The sequence below is a fragment of the Puma concolor genome, chromosome D4 (assembly GCF_028749965.1).
Source record: "Puma concolor isolate L17-30 chromosome D4, mPumCon1.1.hap2, whole genome shotgun sequence".
Lineage (NCBI taxonomy): Eukaryota > Metazoa > Chordata > Mammalia > Carnivora > Felidae > Puma > Puma concolor.
Genome location: NC_141679.1, coordinates 17,959,707 through 17,982,786, shown reverse-complemented (window position 1 = coordinate 17,982,786; position 23,080 = coordinate 17,959,707). Strand labels below are relative to the sequence as shown.

Below are 23,080 nucleotides of genomic sequence, written 5' to 3'. Positions count from 1 at the left end.
AAACTCTAAGGGGGGTGTGGAAACAATCTGATGTTTTTTCCAAACATATTTGCTTATAGATACCTTTCTTCAACCAGATCCATGAATTCTTTCTTACAAGGCTAGGAGATAGGGATACAGTCTTTAGGCCAAAACTTGGCATGTACTTGAAGATTTTCCTAAGGTTGTGAAATAAATAAAGAGAAGAACCAAAGTAGAACATAGATGTACCGAAGCATAATGGCGATTTGGTTCCATAAGGGGAGATCTGCAGAAGAGGCAGAAATAAGCCAAAGTGAAGAGCAGTTCTCTGAACTGTCAGAGCTGAAACCCTCAGAAATTTTACCTTTTTAAAACTAGAAATCACACTGGTGGACACAGAGGCCAAAATCTATCATTTGGTCATGAGAGAGTGGTAACCAAAGTCACATAGCTGTTGACGGCTGAACCTCTTCCTTGCTTCGAGGCCCTAGCTTTTATGGTCTCAGGTGGAGGGAAAGTATTTGGGCTGCTATTTTGGAATTTCTGGTAAAAGAGCCAAGGAAAGAGAGACGACGGAGAATTTGAAATATCCTTGATAAACTGTCTGTGACCTTGAAACCTCAAGGAACAGAATATTTATGACACGACTTGACTGACCTGCACATAGATTTCTTTTTGTCCTTCAGTGTGGAAAAATGCAATATGATCAGACAGGAATGGGAAATATTCATGAAGAGAGAGGGAGAGAAAGTTCTGGATGCTACTGCCACAAGACAGCTGGGTCTGGTTTATCAACTTTCAGTTTCCCATCAAAATATTCATGAAATGTACAGAAGGATACAAAAAGCACCAAGCCATCATAAACGAAGGATTTTGTTCAATGCTTTGAAAATCTCCAGAAGGAATTAACTCCTCACTATGGTGTAGATGGCCAGGTTGAGAAACCCCGGTGCCTCATCTCCTTACCTCAGAGACAGAACATCATAGCCAGAGAAGGAAGGGTCAAATTCATCATCAATACGTGCCCTCTCTCTAACTGAGAGGCTGTGCTGTGGCGAAAAGCACGATTACATTGGAGCTTTATCTGACAGGTCAACAGAACACATGACGTAATGCCAAAACACTCCGGGTTTAAATACCACTGTAACCGATAATAGATTAAGAACCACAAAACTATGAAAAGGCACATATAGCACAATCACATTTGTATACCTGTATAAAATTATGACTGTGTGCCTATGATGCACACAGAAATGCAATGAAAAGATCTTTAAAAACGTACTTGATTTTTTAAAATGTTTATTTATTTATTTTTGAGATAGAGCACAAGCCGGGAGCAAGAGACAGAGAGGGAGACAAAGAATCTGAAGCAGGTTCCAGGCTCTCAGCTGTCGGCACAGAGCCCAAGGCGGGGCTCGAACTCACAAACCATGAGATCATGACCTGAGCTGAAGTCGGTCACTCAACCGACTGAACCACCCAGGCGCCGCCCAAACTTGTTTGATTGAAAAAAAAAAAAATTAACAAGAAAATATTTAGCAGGTATTTTTATGTTCACAATGTAATTACAAATGGAGGATACAAAATGATATAATACGATCTCAGTTTAAAGAAATGTACTTGTGTGTGTGTGTGTGTAGATGCGTGTGCATGTGTAAAGAAGTTAATGTTTATAAATTTATATGCATACAGCTGCCATAAAGTGATAATGTAACAGAACTTATTCTGTTTGGTAAGAATAGGAAAGAGTTTTCTTTTTCACACCATCCTTCCATGACCATGTAGGATTTTTATAAATAGAAACAAACACACTTATTTCCCTCTTAATGTTTTCCACATTAAGAGGGAAAACACAGGGCCAATTCTTTTTTTTTTTTAAGTTTATTTATTTATTTTTGAGAGAGAGAAAGAGAGAGCGAGCACAAGCGGGGACAGACAGAGAGAAGGAGAGACAGAATCCCAAGCAGGTTCCATGCTATCAGCAGAGAGCCCGGTGTGAGGCTCGAACCCACGAACTATGAGATCATGGCCTGAGCAGAAACCAAGAGTCGGACGCTCAACTGACTGCACCACCCCAGCACCCCTCAGAGGGCCAGTTCTTAAGAGGTAGTTTTTATTTTATGAGCAAGAGGGGTTTTACGCACTATGCACTAAAAACAATAGAGGCTAACATTTGTACAAACTTACTATGCACCAAACATCGTACAAACATTATTCTGTGTAATTCAAATCTATATCACCATTTTACAGATGGTCAAACTGGGGCTCAGAAATGCTCACGAATGCCAGAGCCAGAGCTTGAAATCCAAGTGGAGCTAAAGCCTGTGCCCTTAACCCTTAACAACAATCTTCTTTTGGGCAAAGAGAAGGCTAGTGGTTGCTGTAGTGTTTTTAGCCAAGTCTCCAGTGTCTTTACTGAAGTTTGGCAGTAGAACCAATGACAGACCAGTCTCCAGATTCTCTCCAGACTTGGTAGCAGCAGGATTGAAACGAGAAGGAAAGGATGCATACATGGTCCTGAGCATTCTCAGGGGGAAGAACATAGGTTCAGATGCAAAAGGGCACCCAGAAATCCCCACCTGAGCAGGACTCCCTTAGAAGTAGGATCCCAAGTCATTCTATTATGGCAGCGTCCAGAGGTGACACCACTGTGAAGGAGCGATGATGTCATCATGGAGTCCTCTTGGTTTCTAGAACAGTGGTTTGCCCCGGCTCTGGAAATGTGCCTTCCAGACAGAGGTGACATCCTTCCATCAAGCATAATTTGAAGGAATCATGTTACGGTTGGGCATGATGAAAGGAAACCTCAAAGGACAGTAGGAGGGTCAATAATCACCCCTATCCCCCTCATGAAGGAAGGAAGCTGAGGAGTGGGGGTCACTGGAACTGGAAACAGAGGGGCTAGTAGAAGTTGAGAACTGATCGGGGACATGCCAACCCATGCTGGTCCTGCACAGAAGGGGGTCAAGGGAATATTCACTGAGACCCCAGTCTCTTTCTCCTTCTCTCCCATTTCTTGCCAGGGTATCCCACTGGCTGACCCCCACCAGAAGTCGGAGGAACTGGGAGTGCATACAGATCAGTACCCCCGAGCACGGAGCTTATGGACAGTAGGGGGAAAGGGATCTGGAGAATCTAATGGGAGACATGTGGTGTTGTCCCCAAGACGTGTTATGGAATGAGTTGTGTCCTCTCCCCTTCAAGTTCATATGCTGATGCCTTAACCCCCCAATATGACTGTATTTAAAGATAAGGCCTTTAAAGAGGGTAATCAAGAATAAATGAGGTCACAATGGTGGCACCCTCATCTGACAGGACTGGTGTCCTTATAAGGAAAGAAAGAAGCCAGGAGTGAGCGCACAGAGGCTAGGCTGTGTGAAGGCTGTCTGTAAACTACGGAGGGAGGTGTCGCCGGAACCCAACTCTGCTGGCACCTTGATCATGGACTTCCAGACTTCTAGCCTCCAGACTTCAAGAAAACACATCTCTGTTGTTAAGCCCCCCAGTCTGTGGTATTCCAGTATGGCAGCCTGAGCAGATGAATCCAACGTGAGGAGATAAAGGGCGGCCTGCCCCCACACCCCATGGAGGTGACAGAATAAAGAGATGCTGATAGGGGCGCCTGGGTGGCGCAGTCGGTTAAGCGTCCGACTTCAGCCAGGTCACGATCTCGCGGTCCGTGAGTTCGAGCCCTGCGTCGGGCTCTGGGCTGATGGCTCAGAGCCTGGAGCCTGTTTCGGATTCTGTGTCTCCCTCTCTCTCTGCCCCTCCCCCGTTCATGCTCTGTCTCTCTCTGTCCCAAAAATAAATAAACGTTGAAAAAAAAAAATTAAAAAAAAAAAAAAAAGGGATGCTGATAGCCACACTATCCACGAGGCCTTGTGACTTTTATGCACGTGTGTTCAAAAGCGTGTGTTTAAAAGCACGTGTGATTAAAGCCCCAGAAATAAAATGCCATACAGACCTGCACTAAAGATCTATGGGGTTAATCTGAAACAATTAGCAATTCAGAGATTTATTTACTACAGATGCATGGCACGTTTCATCAGTGTGCAATCGTCAGAAAACCAAAACATATGTGGTAAAAGAAGATCTGGATGTTTCTCCAAAAACTCAGAGTAATTTAAGAATTAAATTTTAGGGGCGCCTGGGTGGCTCAGTCGGTTAAGAGGCCGACTTCGGCTCAGGTCACGATCTCGCGGTCCGTGAGTTCGAGCCCCGCGTCGGGCTCTGGGCTGATGGCTCAGAGCCTGGAGCCTGCTTCCGATTCTGTGTCTCCCTCTCTCCCTGCCCCTCCCCCGTTCATGCTCTGTCTCTCTCTGTCTCAAAAATAAATAAAACGTTAAAAATTAAAAAAAAAAAAAAAAAAAAAAAAAAAGAATTAAATTTTAATGTGGGATGTAGGGGGAAGCGCAGGTGCCCAGAATAGCATAAAGAGAAAAGAATTTTGAGACAACGTATTTCCCCCAAAGTGTAGGAAATGACATTTTCTAGTTTGGTAAAGTACTGTGATTCACACCGGTCATATTTAAATATGGCTTGGGATGAAAAAAAAGAAAAAAACAAAGTCCTCCACTTCAACTGAGTGCTAAGTTAAAAGTTAGTAAACTCACGGCAAAGTGTTTCGTGAAATCCACATTAGACCCATGAGACCAAACGCTAACTATTCTGTTTCATCGTGTGTTTAATTGTGCATGCGTTCCTTCTCGTGTAGGCCCTACAAAAATCAATTTATAATACCACATAATTTTATTCGTAAAGGCTAGAGAGGACCTGGATTTTCTTGTGGTTCAGGAGGTCAGAAAAGGCTACTTTACACCGCATTATCAATGAAACCCTAGCCCCCAAGCCAGGTTTTGAAAGCTAGAGAGTTTGATGGAACCAAACTTCTTTCTTTTTTTTTTTTTAATTAAAAAAAAAAATTTTTTTTTTAACGTTTATTTATTTTTGAGACAGAGAGACAGAGCATGAACAGGGGAGGGGCAGAGAGAGAGGGAGACACAGAATCTGAAACAGGCTCCAGGCTCTGAGCTGTCAGCACAGAGCCCAACGCGGGGCTTGAACTCACGGACCGTGAGATCATGACCTGAGCCGAAGTCGGACGCTTAACCGACCAAGCCACCCAGGCGCCCCCAAACTTCTTTCTTTAAAAGGGTGTGATCCAATACAGGTAGGTTTTCTTTGGTATTTTAATATTATTTTCTTCTCCCACGTCGCTTAGAAAGGATTCTTAAAGGGGAGTGAGTAAGTGACCAGAGACTTCCACATACCAAAAAACAAAAACAAAAACAAAAAAAAAAAACAAAAAAAAAACGTGGCTGGACACCATATTTGTGCTTTCACAAATATGAGTTAATTCAGAGCAATACCATTAAGTGAGATGTGTACTTTGCAGATTAGGAAACCGAGTACCACTAAGTAACAGGCGAGCCATCATATAACAAGGATGTGGTGGATGCGGGGAATGGAGGTCCCGCCAAGTCTGATCAGAATGCACGTGTCTATGTGTGTCAACAGGAAGAGGCAGGCCAATGGAACGCATGATGTTTCGGACGAGACACGTTCCTTTGCCTGCAATGTCTTCCAAGCGTCGCCTGCATACCCCATTACCAAAGTCCGTCACCGCTCTGCTCTCAGTGACAAAAGACCACCACCCGCCGCGGAAGCTCTTCCACACCGGGATCACAGATAAAGGGGCTTCAGGCTGGAAGAGGTTGGGCAAAGAAAAGGATACCCACAACGATTTAGTAGCTGAGATATGAAGAAGGAATGGCTTCTCTCTCTCTCTCTCTCTTTTAACAAAATCGATCATCTTTTTCACAAAATCAACCTTGTTCCTTAACGAAGCAGGTTCATTGACAGAAACAGGTCTAGTCTGGAAACATGATGTAAAGGCAAAATGACAACAGCACACTTGTGGAAGGTATCTGTGGTGGTCACACAAACTGTCCCAGAATTCTAAAATACGTATTGCTTGTTGAAGCAATAGTTAACGACCCTCTGAATCATGATCGTTAGTAGCAGACACTTCACGTGGAAGCGAAAGCTTCTTAAAAGTGACCTAAGAAGTAATCCAAGAAATACAATCCAGAATTGAGAACAAATCAGGAACAGGGGGTCACACAGCTCCCAATGCCTTGGAGACAACCCTGGCGAAGCTCAGTGCTGCAGAATCTTCTTTGGGAATGCACCAAGGGAATGCAGTCATGATACAGATGTCAATAAGACGTCTTTGGGACAGACTAAAGCCTACGACTGTCTCTTCAATCCGTTCATTAAGGCAAGACTGGGACTGGGGTGGGAACATTAATCACAGCTGACCCTTGAACAACACAGGGTTGACGTGCACACAGATCCACTCATAGGTGAATTTTTTTCTAAATAAATACAGTACAGGAGTGTAAATGTACCTTCTCTTCCTTAGGGTTTTCTTAATAACATTTTTTCTCTCTAGCTTACGTTGTTGTAAGAAGACAGTATATAATACACATAACACACAAAATTGGTGTTAATTGACTGTGTGTTAATGGTTAAGACTTCCGGTCAAGTAGTTAAGTGCTGGGGGGAATCAAAAGTTACACATGGATTTTTCACTGTGCGGGGGATGGGAGGGAGGGGTCAGTGGCCCTAATCTCCACGTTGGTCAAGGGTCAGCTGTATCTGAGACTTATTTGGACCCAGGGAATAAAGTGGGCCACTTCACACCGAAACATAAGAGAATCGAATAAGACAGATAATGAGATGTTCTTAATGAGTCAAAGGAAATGCGCCCTCTGAGGGTCAGGGATCTGGAAGTTAAGTGCTGCTTTGTCAGAAACAATCCCATGCCAAAGTGCTAACTTTGTCGGGCCACTACTGTGGTATCTTCCCTCACCCAGAAAATAAGCACGTGCAACCCGTATTTTTATGATCTATTCAAGCTACGAGTCACAGTGCCTGATGTAAAGAGTATACAGGTTTCACTTGATTCTGCTTCTGCTCTCAGAATAATTATTAAAATTTTGTCTTCAGGGGCGCCTGGGTGGCTCAGTCGGTTGAGCATCCGACTTCGACTCAGGTCACGATCTCACACTCACGGGTTTGAGCCCCACGTCAGGCTCTGCGCTGACAGCTCGGAGCCTGGAGCCTTGCTTCGGATTCTGTCTCCCTCTCTCTCTGCGCCTCCCCCACTCACACTCTGTCTCTCTCTCTCTCTCTCTCAAAATAAATAAATAATCAATTTTTTTTTAAATTTTGTTTTCAATATTTATTTTTGAGAGACAGAGACAGAGTACAAGGGAGAGAGGGGCAGAGAGAGGGAGACACAGAATCCCAAGCAGGCTCTAGGCTCCGAGCTGTCAGCACAGAGCCTGACGTGGGGCTCGAACTCATCAGCTGTGAGATCATGATCCGAGCCAAAGCCAGACACTCAACTGATTGAGCCACCGATACTTATTGTGCTCTAAGAATTACTAAGTTAAACAGAAGAACTACTTTAAGTATTTAAAAACCAAACTGGGGCGCCTGGGTGGCTCAGTCGGTGAAGCGTCCAACTTGGGCTCAGGTCACGATCTCGAAGTTCGCGAGCTCAAGCCCCGCGTCGGGCTCTGTGCGGACACCTTGGAGCCTGGAGCCTGCTTGGGATTCTGTGTCTCCCTCTCTCTCTCTGCCCCTCCCCTGCTCACACTCTGTCTCTCAAAAATAAATACACATTGAAAAAACTTTCAGAAGTTGTTGTTGACTAGGACTTATTTGGTCATCTGAATGCAGCCAACAGCTCACTATTTCTACTTGTTTCCAAGTAAAAATTCTAGGATTGAATATGCTTCCCAATGATGATTTCAACAGATAGCTGACAAACAAAAGCGTCCTCCACCAACACCTGCTGAGGTCCCGTTTTCCTTCAGCCCCCGCCCCAGTGCTGTTCTTGATCTTTCCATACCTGCCTTAGCATGCTTACTCCCACAGCTGCCATGTAGCCCTAAATCGAATTTGGAAGAAGGACTGTCGAAAGATCCACAGACTGACCTGACAAAACATACTCCATCGGAGTGTCTCCACCATTCTTATTCTGTGCTACTTACCCTGTCCCAGCAAGTTCGATAATTGACAAGGACTGAAAAAGCAAATGTACTCAAAGCAGGGCAAAGAAGACTTTTGTGAATGGTTAGCGAGTTCGTCCCGTTTTCGTCTTCCTATGTTTTCTTGTGTCATACGACTTCAGTCCCTCTTCTCCTCCATCTCGACCTCACACATCTTTTCTGCCCCACATCAGGCTTTCTCTATCCTGATTTGCTGTGTATACAATAGATGACTAAGCCCTGTAGGTTAAGAATTTTTTTTTTGATGTTCTGTTGACTTCTTAATAAAATAGTGAACATATGAGATGCAGTTATCAGCGATCGTATTAATTTGACCGCGCGCAAATGAAAATCCATTTTATATGCTTCCCAAGCATACCGAGTGCAATCAACTTCCTTTTATAAAGGAATAGAGAATCTGACGTATGATTGTGGAATCGACTATGGGTGACGATAGTGGCAGGCATTTCTGGTGAAATGATAAACACATTTATAACTTGTAACCTACATTTGGGGTCTTTTCACAACATTGTTCATGTTCTAGTACCGGCGTGAGGAGCATCCGCTCAATTCAGGGAACCTAAAATTGACGTTAGCTCACTTTTCTAAAAGGACATTTGGAATAAACGGTCAAAACGAGCATAAAGAACAATATATACGATGGAACACTACCTGGCAATGAGAAAGAATGAAATCATGCCATTTGCAGCCACGTGGATGGAACTGGAAGGTATTATGCTGAGTGAAGCAAGTCAGTCAGAGAAAGACAGATACCCTATGTTTTCACCCATATGTGGATCTTGAGAAACTTAACAGAAGAAGAAGACGAGGGAGGGGAAGGGGAAAAAATAGTTACAAAGAGAGGGAGGGAGGCAAACCACAAGACTCTTAAAAATGGAGAACAAACTGAGGGTGGATGGGAGGGGTGGGGGAGAGGGGAAAATGGGTGATGGGCATTGAGGAGGGCACCTGTTGGGATGAGCCCTGGGCGTTGTATGGAAGCGATGAACCACGGGAATCTGCCCCAAAAACCAAGAGCACACTTTACACACTGTATGCTAGCCAATTTGGCAATAAATTATATTAACAAAAGAACGATCAATTCTGCAAATTCCGAACTCCCCCAGACTCAAGGTTCCTGATAAACGGCTACTTTTATATTTACTGTGTGAATACACAAAGGAAAAAAAAAAAAAATGACTTGCTTACCCACCATGTCTGCCAGAATATAAACTCAGTAGAACATGAACGTACTAAAGGCTTGGTAGAATCAGTCCCGTCACGGAGCTGTCCATCTTCAGAAGGGCTGATACTGAGGGTTGGTACCCATAACCCAGCTTCTTACACTTTCTCACCAAAGTGCACCACCCGTGTGACCCTTGGCTCATAACAACAGTATTCCAACACTGAAGATTTCTTTCACTTTGTTTACTTGTAAAGTATAAGTGGAAGAAGAAAATCAGTCTTTCGTGGAGACAAGTTAGAAGAATACCCAGGAGGCACTAAAACCCAGGTGTGTTTACTAATGGAAATAAATATGCTTTCAGGCAAAGGATTTCATTCCTATTAATTAACCTTTAGATATTCTGTATATTTAGGAACTTCAAAATGAATAATGAAAATGTGGAGCTGAATAAAAAAAAAAAGTTAGAGAGGGAGGGAGCCAAACCATAAGAGACTCTTAAAATCTGAGAACAATCGGGGCGCCTGGGTGGCTCAGTCGGTTAAAGCGTCCGACTTTAGCTCAGGTCATGATCTCGCGGTCCGTGAGCTCGAGCCCCGCGTCGGGCTCTGGGCTGACGGCTCAGAGCCTGGAGCCTGCTTCCGATTCTGTGTCTCCCTCTCTCTCTGCCCCTGCCCCGTTCATGCTCTGTCTCTCTCTGTCTCAAAAATAAATAAAACGTTAAAAAAAATTAAAAAAAACAACAACTGAGAACAAACTGAGGGTTGATGGGGGGTGGGAGGGAGGGGAGGGTGGGTGATGGGTGTTGAGGAGGGCACCTACTGGGATGAGCACTGGGTGTTGTATGGAAACCAATTTGACAATAAATTTCATGTTAAAAAAAGAAAAAAAGAAAAAAGAAATAATGGCGAATAACACGCTATGGATATTACTTAAATCTGGACACGTCAGATGTTCGTACGTTGAGAATTTAAATTCCTCCATCAGGAAACTAAGGAAATGAAGTTTGCAGAGCCAATGAGTGGCAGAGCTGGAACCAGATGGGTCCGTTCCCACCTTGGCTGAAATGCTGATCCCCACTGCCTAGTACTGCCAGTGCGTGTTCCTAAAAGTGCGCAACAACATGGTTTAGGGAAACCTGGTTAACAGCAGTGGATTGGACAAAACAAAAATACAAAAACACTTTCTCTTCCTGCCCTATCTCATTTGCCAAATCAACAATTTCCAAATAATTGTCTGCTTTTTTAAAAAGTCTATTTATTTGGGGGGGGGAGACACAGAGGGAGAGAGAGAGAGAGTGAGTGAGAGAGACAGAGAGAGAGAGAGAGAATCCCAGCACCGTCAGCGGGAGGAACCCCATGCGGGGCTTGAACTCACAAACCCAAGAGGTCATGACCTGAGCTGAAATCAAGAGTCGGATGCTTCACTGACTGGGTCACCCAAGCACCCCAATTGTCTGCTTTTGATGCTCTCTCTGGAGTCAATTCATATTGGTCAGTCCTCCCATTTTTTCTCAGATCTTGTCTTCTGCATCTGACTCACTGAAGCCTCAGCCAACTCAGGTTGTTATTTACTTCTGGTCACTCCCACAGCCTCCAAATTTTGAGCCCTAGTTGAGCTGTTTTCCCAGGGTCCCCAACAACACTGGCTGGGAGGAGGGGCATGCAAATGAGCTTTCTCAATTCCTCATTGCAAGCAGCTAAAAAATATAAATATATGCAAATCTTACACGCTCTCTGAAATTATCACAATCAATAATTAACATCACCAACCTAGCCATTCTGGATACATCCACCATCCCAGCATTCCCATTGTGGGGAGAAAAAGAAGACATACATGAGAAAAGTTTCTACATCTTGGATCATCCCAGGGCAAAGGCGAAATCATGCTCAGGATTGTTTCAGGAGAGACAGGTTTATGAAATGGAGAAGGACATTTTCAATATTAACGTTAATTGCCTATTATGAAACTGCCCAGAAAGATACCACACCTTTATTTTATTTTATTTTATTTTTTTTTTTTTTTTTAATTTTTTTTTCAACGTTTTTTATTTATTTTTGGGACAGAGAGAGACAGAGCATGAACGGGGGAGGGGCAGAGAGAGAGAGGGAGACACAGAATCGGAAACAGGCTCCAGGCTCCGAGCCATCAGCCCAGAGCCTGACGCGGGGCTCGAACTCATGGACCGCGAGATCGTGACCTGGCTGAAGTCGGACGCTTAACCAACCAAGCCACCCAGGCGCCCCAAGATACCACACCTTTAAATTGCGATTGAAGGGGTAAAATTTGAAAGAGTCCTTTCACAGAGAATAAAACCATTTACTATCAATAGGAATATGAAAGGAATTTATTGAAAACGTTTGGAAAGGCATTTGGAAAGGACAGAAGGATATTCCAGCAATAATGAAAGGTTTAGACTCTTCTCTATGTTAGGTTACAGAATGCCTCACCATGGTGCACTGGTCCCAACTGTCAGCTCAACTCTGACAGAGCAAGCAAGCTGTTCCTGTCTAAAGCCCACCATACGGTTTGAATGTCATAGGCCTCTCCTCCACGAAATAACCACCTTGATCTTTTGTGGAGCAGCCCATAACATTTCCAAAAGGGAGAAAATCAGCCCTTTACGGTTTCTTCCCATAAACACAATGCCGATTTCAATGAAAGCAAATCACTCTTCTGAAAAAAAAAAAAAATTACAGCTGATATTAAGCTTCTATAGTTTACAAGATTCTGCAGTGGATACTCTGGGGTCCTTAAAGATGCATCAAAGGGGCCCTTCTGCTGAAGAGAAGACCAGAGGGAGGTCTGAGCACTGTATATGTGAGATCTCCGTCAGTCTTCATGATGACTCCATAAAGTGAGTATTATCATCGTGTTTTCTTTTTTTTTTTTTTTTTTTTTTTTTTTTTTTTAAAAATTTTTTTTTTTCAACGTTTATTTATTTTTGGGACAGAGAGAGACAGAGCATTAATGGGGGAGGGGTAGAGAGAGAGGGAGACATAGAATTGGAAATAGGCTCCAGGCTCTGAGCCATCAGCCCAGAGCCTGACGCGGGGCTCGAACTCACAGACCGCGAGATCGTGACCTGGCTGAAGCCGGACGCTTAACCGACTGCGCCACCCAGGCGCCCCCATCGTGTTTTCTTAAGGAAGCAGAAGTTCTGATAATGTAGTAACCTGTTCTGGATCAAAACACTGGAGAGAAACCAAAGAGATTCCAACCCGGGTCTTTGTGATGTCAAGGTCAATACTTCCCAGGGATGAAGACAAAGAGACAATACAGTGAAGTTCAGAATGTGCCAAGTCAGTTTGCCCAGATGATGCTTCCCAGGAGTTTAGAGAAGAGATAGCTCCCTGGGGTAGCGTTCACTTCCATGACCATAATTACAGCTACCGTTGACAGAGAGCTGAATGTGCCTACAGGGGCCCATGCGACACGTTTCGCAGGAGCGGGTTCACCCAGCATGGTGGTGAAGAGCACAGGTGTGGAAGAGGACAGACTGAGTCAGAGTCGCACTCATGCTTCTTAATGGTCCGGCTGCCTACTTTGCTAAGACTTAGCATTCAAAGCTATAACCTGGTGAGGTCCTATGAAGATCATCCTCATGTCTAACCCAAGTGGCTATCAGAATATATAATAATCATGATGTTTACCATCTTGAATATGAAGTTTGAGGGTTTCCATCTTCAAGAGAACAGTAAGCTCTGGTTAAGTGAAAAAAACCTGCTATAAAAGATGTGTATGCTTCAAAACCATTTGATAGTAGCAAGTCAGTTCAATTTATCCTTGTTTATTTCCCAGCGACCTTATTTTTAGCCCGGTTACTGCCACGTTTTGCTAAAGAAAATTGCCATTGCCTTTCTTAAATTTATGTTCTGAATCACAGAAATTCAGAATTGGTACGGACCTTAACTTGACCTAAGACGATCCCTGTGTGATTTTGTATTCTCCCTATAAATTGGGACATCCGTACTACACTGGAATGACTTCTGTAATAAGGACTTCATGTCCTCCCCTCTATGTCACCACAAATAGAACAAATGCAAAGAACAAAAGGATTATTACTGATATCTAGTTAATCCATATATAAAACAGAGAGAGTTAGAACGGAATAGTATAAACTCACGGAGTTAAAAATGAATCTCTAAAACTGAAAAAAAAAAAAGGTGACAATAAACATTTGACATTTGCACCTATACAAGGCTAGGATAAATCTGTGCTCATTAAATGCATCACAGTTCACAGTAACATAGTAATCTAAATTGCATACTCAGATATCAGATAACTTTGTGAAGATTATAGAACGTGAAACCACATACGTATCTACAAAGACAAACAATCCTTTGTATCCAAAATAGAAAATGGTGTACTGAGTCCATTTGGCAAGTCACTTCTTAGCTTTGTTAAAGCTCTAAAGACACAAAGTTCCACCAGGATATAGTTAAATACTAATGGAGGATTTTTTAAAACAAACCCCAGTTAGAGTCAATTTTGATGAAGTGGAACCGATATTAAATAAACTCCCCTGTCTATCTTTGCCTACCCATATATCATTCCAAAGTTCTAGAACATTTGCCAACTAATTTAACTGCAATCTGTCATTTATTAAAATGCAAACTGGTGCCACGCCTGCTAAAGCTGGATGTATATCAGATAAAAATATATTCTTCCCAAGTGGAATCAGTTAATTTTATTATGATTATTATTACTGCGTTTATTATACAAGCTCATTATACCTCTTCTCTCCCCTTCTGGTGAACATATGCCTTTAATTTAAGGGTGGAGCAGTGTGTATGTGTGCACATGTGTGTACGTAAAAGACAATGTGTGACTGCAAGGCAACCCTGTGTTTTCGGCAAATATTCCAAATATCTAATCAGGCGTAAAGTTTGGTAAATCGCGAAAGAAAACTGATGCTCGGAAGAGGATATATTAATTAGAGACTTCATAAGAAACTCAACAGCCAGGCATGTGCTAATCGATGTTCATCAAATGTCCTGGTTTCCATCTGGACCCCTGACAAGACAAGAATGAAGACAGGATGAAGGTCACGGTTCCAACAGGGAGATTCCGGGCCAATGATCTGGACCTCACCTAATTTTGTTCCCCACCCTTGACATTGGTTCTGTTAGGAATACGCTGGAATGCTTTCATTGATAATCCCAAAGCCTGAAAAGCTCAAAGAAAAATGATCTGGAATTGAGAGGATACTTGTAGATAGTATGGTAAACTAAGCTCTATAGCCCATGCTCCTACAATATCCATAATGAGTTACAGGATTTCTCCAGAAAAACGATTAAGGTAACTGCCAAACCAGTGCATGGTAGGCAATGGGGGCTCAGGCGATATTTCTTGAGTAAAATAATAAGGGACGTCCTGGTAATCTGAATATAGGGTTTTCTAATTATGAAAAAAAGGGAAAAGATTCAATTCTAATTTTTTTTTTTTTTTTTTGCTTATTTTCTAAAGGAGATTATTAAATATCCTTGTCAGGAAACCAGGAAAAGTTGTCGATGCACGAGATGCCTGTGTAAAAATTCACCAAAGATGATTAAAGTTTCATAACCCAAATGGGGCAAAAAAAGATGACTGCAGGGCAACTAGGCTGAACACGAGAAGTTTTGCTATTGCGTGCTGTGCCGTCTGTCCTCATTGCTTACCAGATTCTAGTCCCTGAAGGAACTTGGGGAATTCGCTTGCACTTTATTTAGAACCTTTATGCATCACTCCATGGTGAGCCTCCCAAAGACAAAGGCTGAGTGTTTCACTACCGCCTCGTCAAGTACCTAGAATATTATAATCACCCAGTGACTGTCTCCCGAATGCAATCGGGAATGAATGAACGAGTAATGAGTCTATCCAAGAAAACTGTAGGCAGTTTAGCTTCTTATTGTGATACCAAACACCAGGTCACCTCTGTCGGAAACACTCTCGATTGCCTCATTCATTTCATAAAATCGTTTTCCTACTTGGAACGGCCTGGGTAGACAGAGCGAAGAGTTTCCCCTGCAGGGGATTCTGCCAGTCATAACGAGCCAAAGGTTCACCGAGGTAAGTGGAATCCTGTCAACTTGAATGAGAGTAACTTTGAAACGGTCCTTTCCTTTGATGACACGTAAGATTTCGATTCTGCAACCCCTGGCAAGATTGTGAGAGACCTCTGTGCCCTGCTAAGAAGCTTAGAATGTTCCCTGTCGGTCATAAGGAGAAGTGATGAGTTTTAAAGACAAGACAAAGGGCAAGATTTACATACAAAACATTCTTCTTTGGCTGCACTATTCCCGCTGAACTGAAAGTTGGAGCTCAAGCTGGGAGGATGGACGCTTTGGAAGGACTCTATGGCCCAAGTCCCTCTGGGAGCGGTTGGTTCTAACTGTGAGGACAAGAGGACACATTTCATAGACTTTCAGAAAGGAAGACAGGAGAGAAAGGCTTACTGGATGAGTAGCCCGGGAAAAGAAGAAATCACACGTTTTAGGAAGGTAGACAGGGTGAATTGTAGTGATAGCAACCAGTAAACGAATATACAAATGTTTGTAAAAATGATTCAACCACTCAAATTGTTTCCAGTTCTAATGTTCTGACTCTACAGGTCGAATGGGTTTAGCTGAATTTTTGCAAAGCAAGTTCCAAACTCAAACTGAAAATGAAGTTAAATTTGACGCCAATTTAAAACGAGTTATGAAAATAAAGCTTTCGCGTGGTTAGAGTTTAGAGCACGGAATAAATCAAGTTACATGCATCTCCTTACTGCAGAACTTCTCAGAGCCTTTCATATGCCTTTAAGCTCCCAAAGGGAGCATATAATAAGTGGTGTCTCTCAAGCCTACTTGATAGCAAAATCCTCCACCTACCCCTACCCCATTTTGGGGCATTTTATTAATTAGTGTTTTATGGACTTCAGGAAAGTCCTTCAGACTTCAGGAAATATTCTCTTGGATATTTTGTCCCATTTATTTTGGCCATTCCTTAATAATCTCGAGACTGTATATTTTACCTTCTTTAAGGATCATTCAGCAATATGAAATGGATTAAATGCAGAGATTATGGACAATCAAGACTTATTACAGTTTTCTGCATGATTAATTAGTATTTCACTTTTAGTACCCTGGCCTTTTCAGAAGTGATAATGATTAAGACTGGTAACATAATTAGAGATTTTGCTATGTTCCAGAAACTGCTGCATATTTTACATGCATTAATCACATAATCGTCATGACAGGCCTATAAAGTAACTGCCAGCATTTAGCTCCATTTTACAGAGGAACAAACTGATCCTGAGAGAGGCAATTGACTTGAAGAAGGTAAGAACGTACTGAAACCCACTGGAGAGTCGGAATCTACAGGCTGAGTGCATTCATCACCAGACTATACCATGTAGCTAATCACTCATTTCCGTATCATAATAAAAGCAATGCAACTGTGATCCTTACGTAAATTCATTCAGTATATGCAGCACACCGGCATGGAATTCACCCGTGTATTTATTCACACATTTGGTCACTCATCACGAAACAGTGTTTTAGGAACTTGGGTTACAGTTGAGACCAAAACATTTCCATCTCGGGGCCTTTACGGGGGAGACAACTCGTCGGCAAGATAAGTAAATACACTAAACAGAAGGAGACAAGGGTTCAGAAGGGTTGGAGGGTGTGTATTTTATTGCGGACCAGAAGAAGCAGGCGGGGCCTCCCTGTCAGGACGGATTACATAAGGGTTCAGAGAAGAGCCCTGGGTTTCACATTAGAAGGTCACTGTTGGTCTAGATAAGAATGGCCTCGGTGCAGTGAGGGGTCGGGGTTCTGACGAGTTGCTTCAAGAGACGATGGAAAAAGAGCTCGTAGGGGGCAAGTAAGAACAGTGGTTTCAAAGGGGAAAAGAAATGAGTCAGTAATTGGAAAAATACAAGAAGACTGCCAGAGGGCGTCTCCCCTCTTTCTTCAGAGATAGAATTAACAGTGTGTGGATGGCCGTCACACAGATGAGAGGGAAGTTTTGACGATGAAAGAAAAGAGAATTGATTGAGCCATGCCTGTAGTGGGGTGAGAAGGTAAGGCCTCCGTGAAGAAATGGAGGAGGGAGACTTAACATAGAAGGTGAGAACCTAATTCACCTCGGTAACAGGAGAAAAGCTCAGATATGTGGTCACGGATGATACAAGCAGGTCAGCTGGGCCAAAGAGAGCAGGAAGGACAACTCGTAAAATAATTTATTAGATTTCCTGGAGGCCCACATTCTGACTTGTTTCGCTGCGCCGAAAGTCTATTTTCTGCAAAACCGGGGAGAATGGTTAGCTACCTTATGAGATTATTGTGAAGATTAAAAGTCATCATCTGGGGTGCCTGGGCGGCTCAGGTGGTGAAGCGTCTGATTTCGGCTCAGGTCAGGATCTCACCGTCCATGAGTTCGAGGCCCGCGTCGGGCTCTGCGCGGACAGCTCAGAGCCTGGAACCTGCTTTGGATTCTGTGTCTCCCTCTCTCTCTGGCCCTCCTCACTCATGCTATGTCTGTCTGTCTCTCTCTCTCTCTCTCTCCCAAAAATAAATTAAAAAAAAATTTTTTTTAAGTCATCATCTATTTGGGGGCTCACAAGAGTGACCATACTGTGACAGAATGGCAAATGTTAAGTGTCTTAGTATCATTATTATTATGATGGTCACCACCACACCACTACCATCATCATCGTCATCATTAATTGTACACAACCCGAATTATGTACCTTTAATTCTTGCTTTTAATCTTACAGTGCCTTAGCATCACGTAAAATGCAATCTCTGGGGAAAAGAGCGAGCTGTCGATTGTAATAGGGTTTGCTCAACATAGTTTGTCTAATGCAATGCTGGCCCATGAATTCTAAAGGCCGTAAATTGGATCGATTCCGATGGTGTTAAAGTCTTTGAAAAGAGTGTTACATGCTACTGACCCAAACGCTTATCTTATAGTCAACACATAGGGAGCATTTTTGAAATCCGATATTCGCTACGTTTTTTGATTAGCAAGCAGGAGAAATGGATGCAATCAATATGTGGATTCCCTGAGCCAAACCTATTCCCTTGATACGTGGGCTTCTCCCTCTTGCCGCCCCTCGTCACTTGTCGTGGTTGTCCGCCCCCGCCCCGTCCTACTCATCATCAACTCTTCCCTTCGACCTTCAGCTCTTACCTCCCCGCCACTTTCCCACACAGCACTTTCCCACACTTTCCCTACAGAGCAGCGAGCTTTTACAATTGTGTATCCCCACAGGCCACTGCTCTGCTGAAAACCTCTAATGGTTTTCTGTAATGGAATAACATGCAAACACCCTCCGTGGTTTAGAAAGCCCTGCTGAGCTGGCCCCTGCCTACCTCTCCAAGCCACCTTCTACTGACTACTTTCCGTCCACATTGCTCGCAGCACCCAAATTAGCATTTTGTTCCGTGAACACACCTGATTATTCTCCCCTCGGGGTGCTTTGCCCTTGCTGTTCCTTCTGCAGAGAACATTCCTTCCACGTGACCGGCATCGTGTCAATACTGTCCTCATTTATGTATCATCTCCTCACAGAGGACTCCCTATCCTTCTTAACCACAGTGGTTCTGTCCTTCCCTCTTTCCTGTTTATCTCATTTATAACACTTCTCTTCAACTCGTAGTCTTGATGGTTTCTAGGTTTGTTTCCTGTCTAATGACTAGAATGTAGAGACTTGTCTGTATTGCATACAAAACTTAGAGGTCTCCTTCACTGCTTTACCCACATTGACTACAAAGTGGGAGTACACGAAGTTTAATAGAAAGAACAAATGCATTTCAGTTCCCCTATTTTTGTAGATGATCCAGTGAAAACTCTAGTTCCCCTATTTTTGTAGATGATCCAGTGAAAACTCTAGTTCCCCTATTTTTGTAGATGATCCAGTGAAAACTCTACTGGGCCAGAATGACTTTAAGCTGTCACATAGGATGGGGCGCCTGGGTGGCTCAGTCGGTTAAGCGTCCGACTTCGGCTCAGGTCACGATCTCACGGTCCGTGAGTTCGAGCCCCGCCTCGGGCTCTGGGCTGATGGCTCGGAGCCTGGAGCCTGCTTCCGATTCTGTGTCTCCTTCTCTCTCTGCCCCTCCCCCGTTCATGCTCTGTCTCTCTCTGTCTCAAAAATAAATAAAAACATTAAAAAAAATTTTTTTTTGAATAAAAAAAAAAAGCTGTCACATAGGTTTTTTTACCTCGCTACTTGAAGGAACTGTTGTAGTAATCATTTATTCCTTCATTCCTTACGTCACTCAGTCAATAAATCGCTTATTTATTTCTCAGTCGCACTTTATAATCTAACTTTGTATACGTTTCAGGCAATCATTTTGTATATATTTGACCACGTACGTTATATATATAAAGAACACAACTTAGAATAATCTCAAAGAACGTGAGATGTACTGTGCCGTTTGATGCCTGATGACAAAGAGATTTCTTTCCCCTGGAAGACTCCTGTACTGCTTTAAAAATGTTAAACTATATATCCCCAGATATTCAGAGAAACAGCTCTTGGGAAAAGATAAATTAAATTCAAGACTAAAAACACAGAATAGATCTACAATAGATCTACAAATGTAGAATAGAGCTGTGTATCAAGAAGTTGTCTTGATGAAACGGAAGATGTGCCCCTAAGGGCAAATGAAACTGAAGGTGAGGACAGACATAGGAAGGACAAAATATGGGCATGTAAGAACTCAGGAAGTCTATGAGTTTCTACTGTATTGTTTTTAATCCACCACTATAGGTAAACTCAATGGAATCATCTAGAATTCTGTGGTGTGGAAATGGTAGAGAAGGATGGGGGATCGAAGAGAAATATTAAGTTTTTTGGAAGGACGTGATTTCTTTTCTGAAAAAAAAAAGTATGCATACATACGTGTATAAATAAAATGTATTTCTTGAGCACCTATTATGTTTCAGATACTGTGCCGACTGCTTTATATGCATTATCATCTCATTTAACACTCGTAACATCTCTGTAAGTCAGTACTATTAGTCCCTTACTTTAGAAGAGGAAATGGAGAACAGAGGTAATTTGATCTATATCAGGTCAGAGAGCAGTAAATGACAGATTCTGGACTCAACCCTGGATAAGTCCAAAGCCCATGTGTATTAAACGCTAAAAACCCTATCCTGTTGATCTAATCACATTTAAATGGGTCACTGCTGCTCTTCCATAATTGAATGTGCCAGGATAGGAGCCAGGGAATAATCTGTTGCTTTTAAGACTGATTTCTTTTGTTATTACCTTAACTCTAAAAGTAAACGGTTCATTTTAAAGCTAACCCTACTTTTTTTTTTTTTTTTTTAAAGATTGAAACCTTGAAGGATCTTCAGTGAAATGTTGAATAAATTACGGTATGTCCATATTCTAAACATTTTTGAGACATTAAAATAAATGAGTTCTATCCTTTTGCATTGCCGTGGAAGAATGCCCACTATACCCTGTTAAGTGAAACTAGCAACATGCAGAGGCATGTGACCCGTCTGCTGTGTGAATGCATACACAAGTAAAGAAAGGTATAGTTCATACTCAACAAGGGTTATCCAGTTGGGTGGGAAATCTGTTTTCAATTTCAACTTTACAGTATGACTTATTATAATAAGCAAAGGTTGGGGCGCCTAGGTGGCTCCGTCGGTTGCGTGTCCGACTTCGGCTCAGGTCATGATCTCACTGCTTGTGGGTTCGAGCCCCGCGTCGGGCTCTGTGCTGACGGCTCGGAGCCTGGAGCCAGCTTTGGATTCTATGTCTCCCTCTCTCTCTGCCCCTGCCCCACTCGCATTCTGTCTCTGTCCCTCTCAAAAATAAATAAACATTAAAAAAATAAAATAAATAAAGCATAGGTTAATTTCGTACTTAATAGTGAATACAGAGTAATTTTTAAAAATAGGATTTGTTTCTGGGGCGCCTGGGTGGCTCAGTCGGTGAAGCCTCCGACTTCGGCTCAGGTCATGATCTCATGGTCCATGAGTTCGAGCCCCGCGTCGGGCTCTGGGCTGACAGCTCAGAGCCTGGAGCCTGCTTCGGATTCTGTGTCTCCCTCTCTCTCTGACCCTCCCCCGTTCATGCTCTGTCTCTGTCTCAAAAATAAATAAACATTAAAAAAAATTTTTTTAAAAAAGGATTTTTTTCTAAATATAATCTTCCTATAAGTTTGAATAACTTCCTCAGAGGATCTTCTTTCTCATCTTAATCCTTTCCTCCTTCAACCAAAGTACCATATGTTTAATCTGCTTTACACACTGAACTTCCCATTAAGATTTCCACTGAAAGATTCCCTAGAGAAAATAAATTTGAAAACCACTGGTCCATATCACCTGATTCAGTGGCCACTATTGAATATGGGGCATTCTCTGTCTGTATGTACAGTCATGAGATTATTCATTACTAGTTACTAACATAAGGATATTGAGAAATTCCAGCCTACTCTTTATTATAGCAAAAGCCATACACATACAACTTGAAAATTAAAGACAAACTAGGCTTGATTTATTAACTTGAATGACCATTCAATCGATGGCACAGAGAGATGGTACACTAATCTGTAGCCCAGGGCTTTGGTCATGGAATCCCCAGTTTACTTAGAGTACATTCATTTGGTGTTCAGATACCTTGAAAGGAAAATTCTAGGCAACGATTTAAAACCCTGTTCTATGACTTTAGAGGGCTCTAAAGTATCTAAAAATTGACAGAATTAGAAACTATGTCTTAACCATGCCTGAACGAGCCTTCAGTGAGGAAGTACATCCTGAACAAGTGCATAAGCGTTTTCTTTCAGTCTATTTCAAAATGACCAGGAGAGAGCTTAGCTCACGGTCTTGTGATCAAACCCTAACACCAGTCCCACAAAGGTGGAAGAAGCATTATTGTTTGTACTTCAGCCGCAACATGACATTGACCAACGGCATGCATCCCACTGCTCCAAATCTGGGCCAAATAGACATCCATCCTGCGGTTGGCACAATCCGTAGTAAATTAAATGACATTCAACCAACATTCACGGAGTACTCGCTAGGGCTCCATGTACCCTCTGGGTTTTTCAAAGCCCCTAAGGATAGATAGAGCACAACTCTGCTGTCTAGGGACATACAGTTCCACGAGGAAAATACAGGCAAGAATATCTCTGATATAAAGCACACTGTGATCACGACGATACGTAACACTAGTAAGAAGGCGAAGTTTAGCAGGTGCGGGGTAGGGACTGCTTGCACTTAGTTCTAGTCTGGGCAGTGAGCAGACTTCGGGAGACAGGCAGCATTTTCACTGCGGCTTGACGGTGGAACAGAATCAGCTGTATAGGAAGAGAACCTAGGGATGAGGCGGGGATGCGCAGGGGATGTGATAAAGGACAGGAAGAATGGAATCCGCTTACATTTCAAAAAGTAAAAAGAGACGGTGAAGGAAAGGAAGGGTGGGCCCAGATCATGATTAAAAGGTATGCTTTCAGTCACCCAAAGTTGCATTCACGAATAAGAAACAGAAGGGAGTGGCCTCTGACGGAATGCTCCTCTTCCATGGTTAGAAGTATACAGCAACCTTATTTTTACTGTATTTTTACCGAATTAATTAAAATAAGACAGGGCTTTTTCAGACCTGTAATTTGAAGAAAACATTTTATTACGTTAGGTTATGTGGTCAGTTTTTGCAGAGGAGGAACGGTGAGTGGATTTTTTAGTGAAATCAAGGAAAATGACGATGGGTTGAGCTGCCTGGTTAGGGAACTTGGGAGGCAGCATAAAAATATTATTGTCCTGGGACAGCAGTGGAGCCAAGGGAGTAAGAAAGGGGGAGGCCCAGAGGGGCACTGCTGGTGACCCGGGGCACCGACTGGAGAGACTGAGTATCTTCACATCTCCATCTCGCAGTGCTGAG

At 42.8% G+C, this 23,080-nt stretch overlaps 1 protein-coding gene across 4 annotated transcripts in view; it reads right to left on the bottom strand.

Annotated features, from left to right (window-relative positions):
* PCSK5 (proprotein convertase subtilisin/kexin type 5) overlaps positions 1–23,080 on the bottom strand; it is a 472,761-nt gene that overhangs the window by 264,009 nt on the left and 185,672 nt on the right. The gene's annotated exons all lie outside the window — the stretch shown is intronic.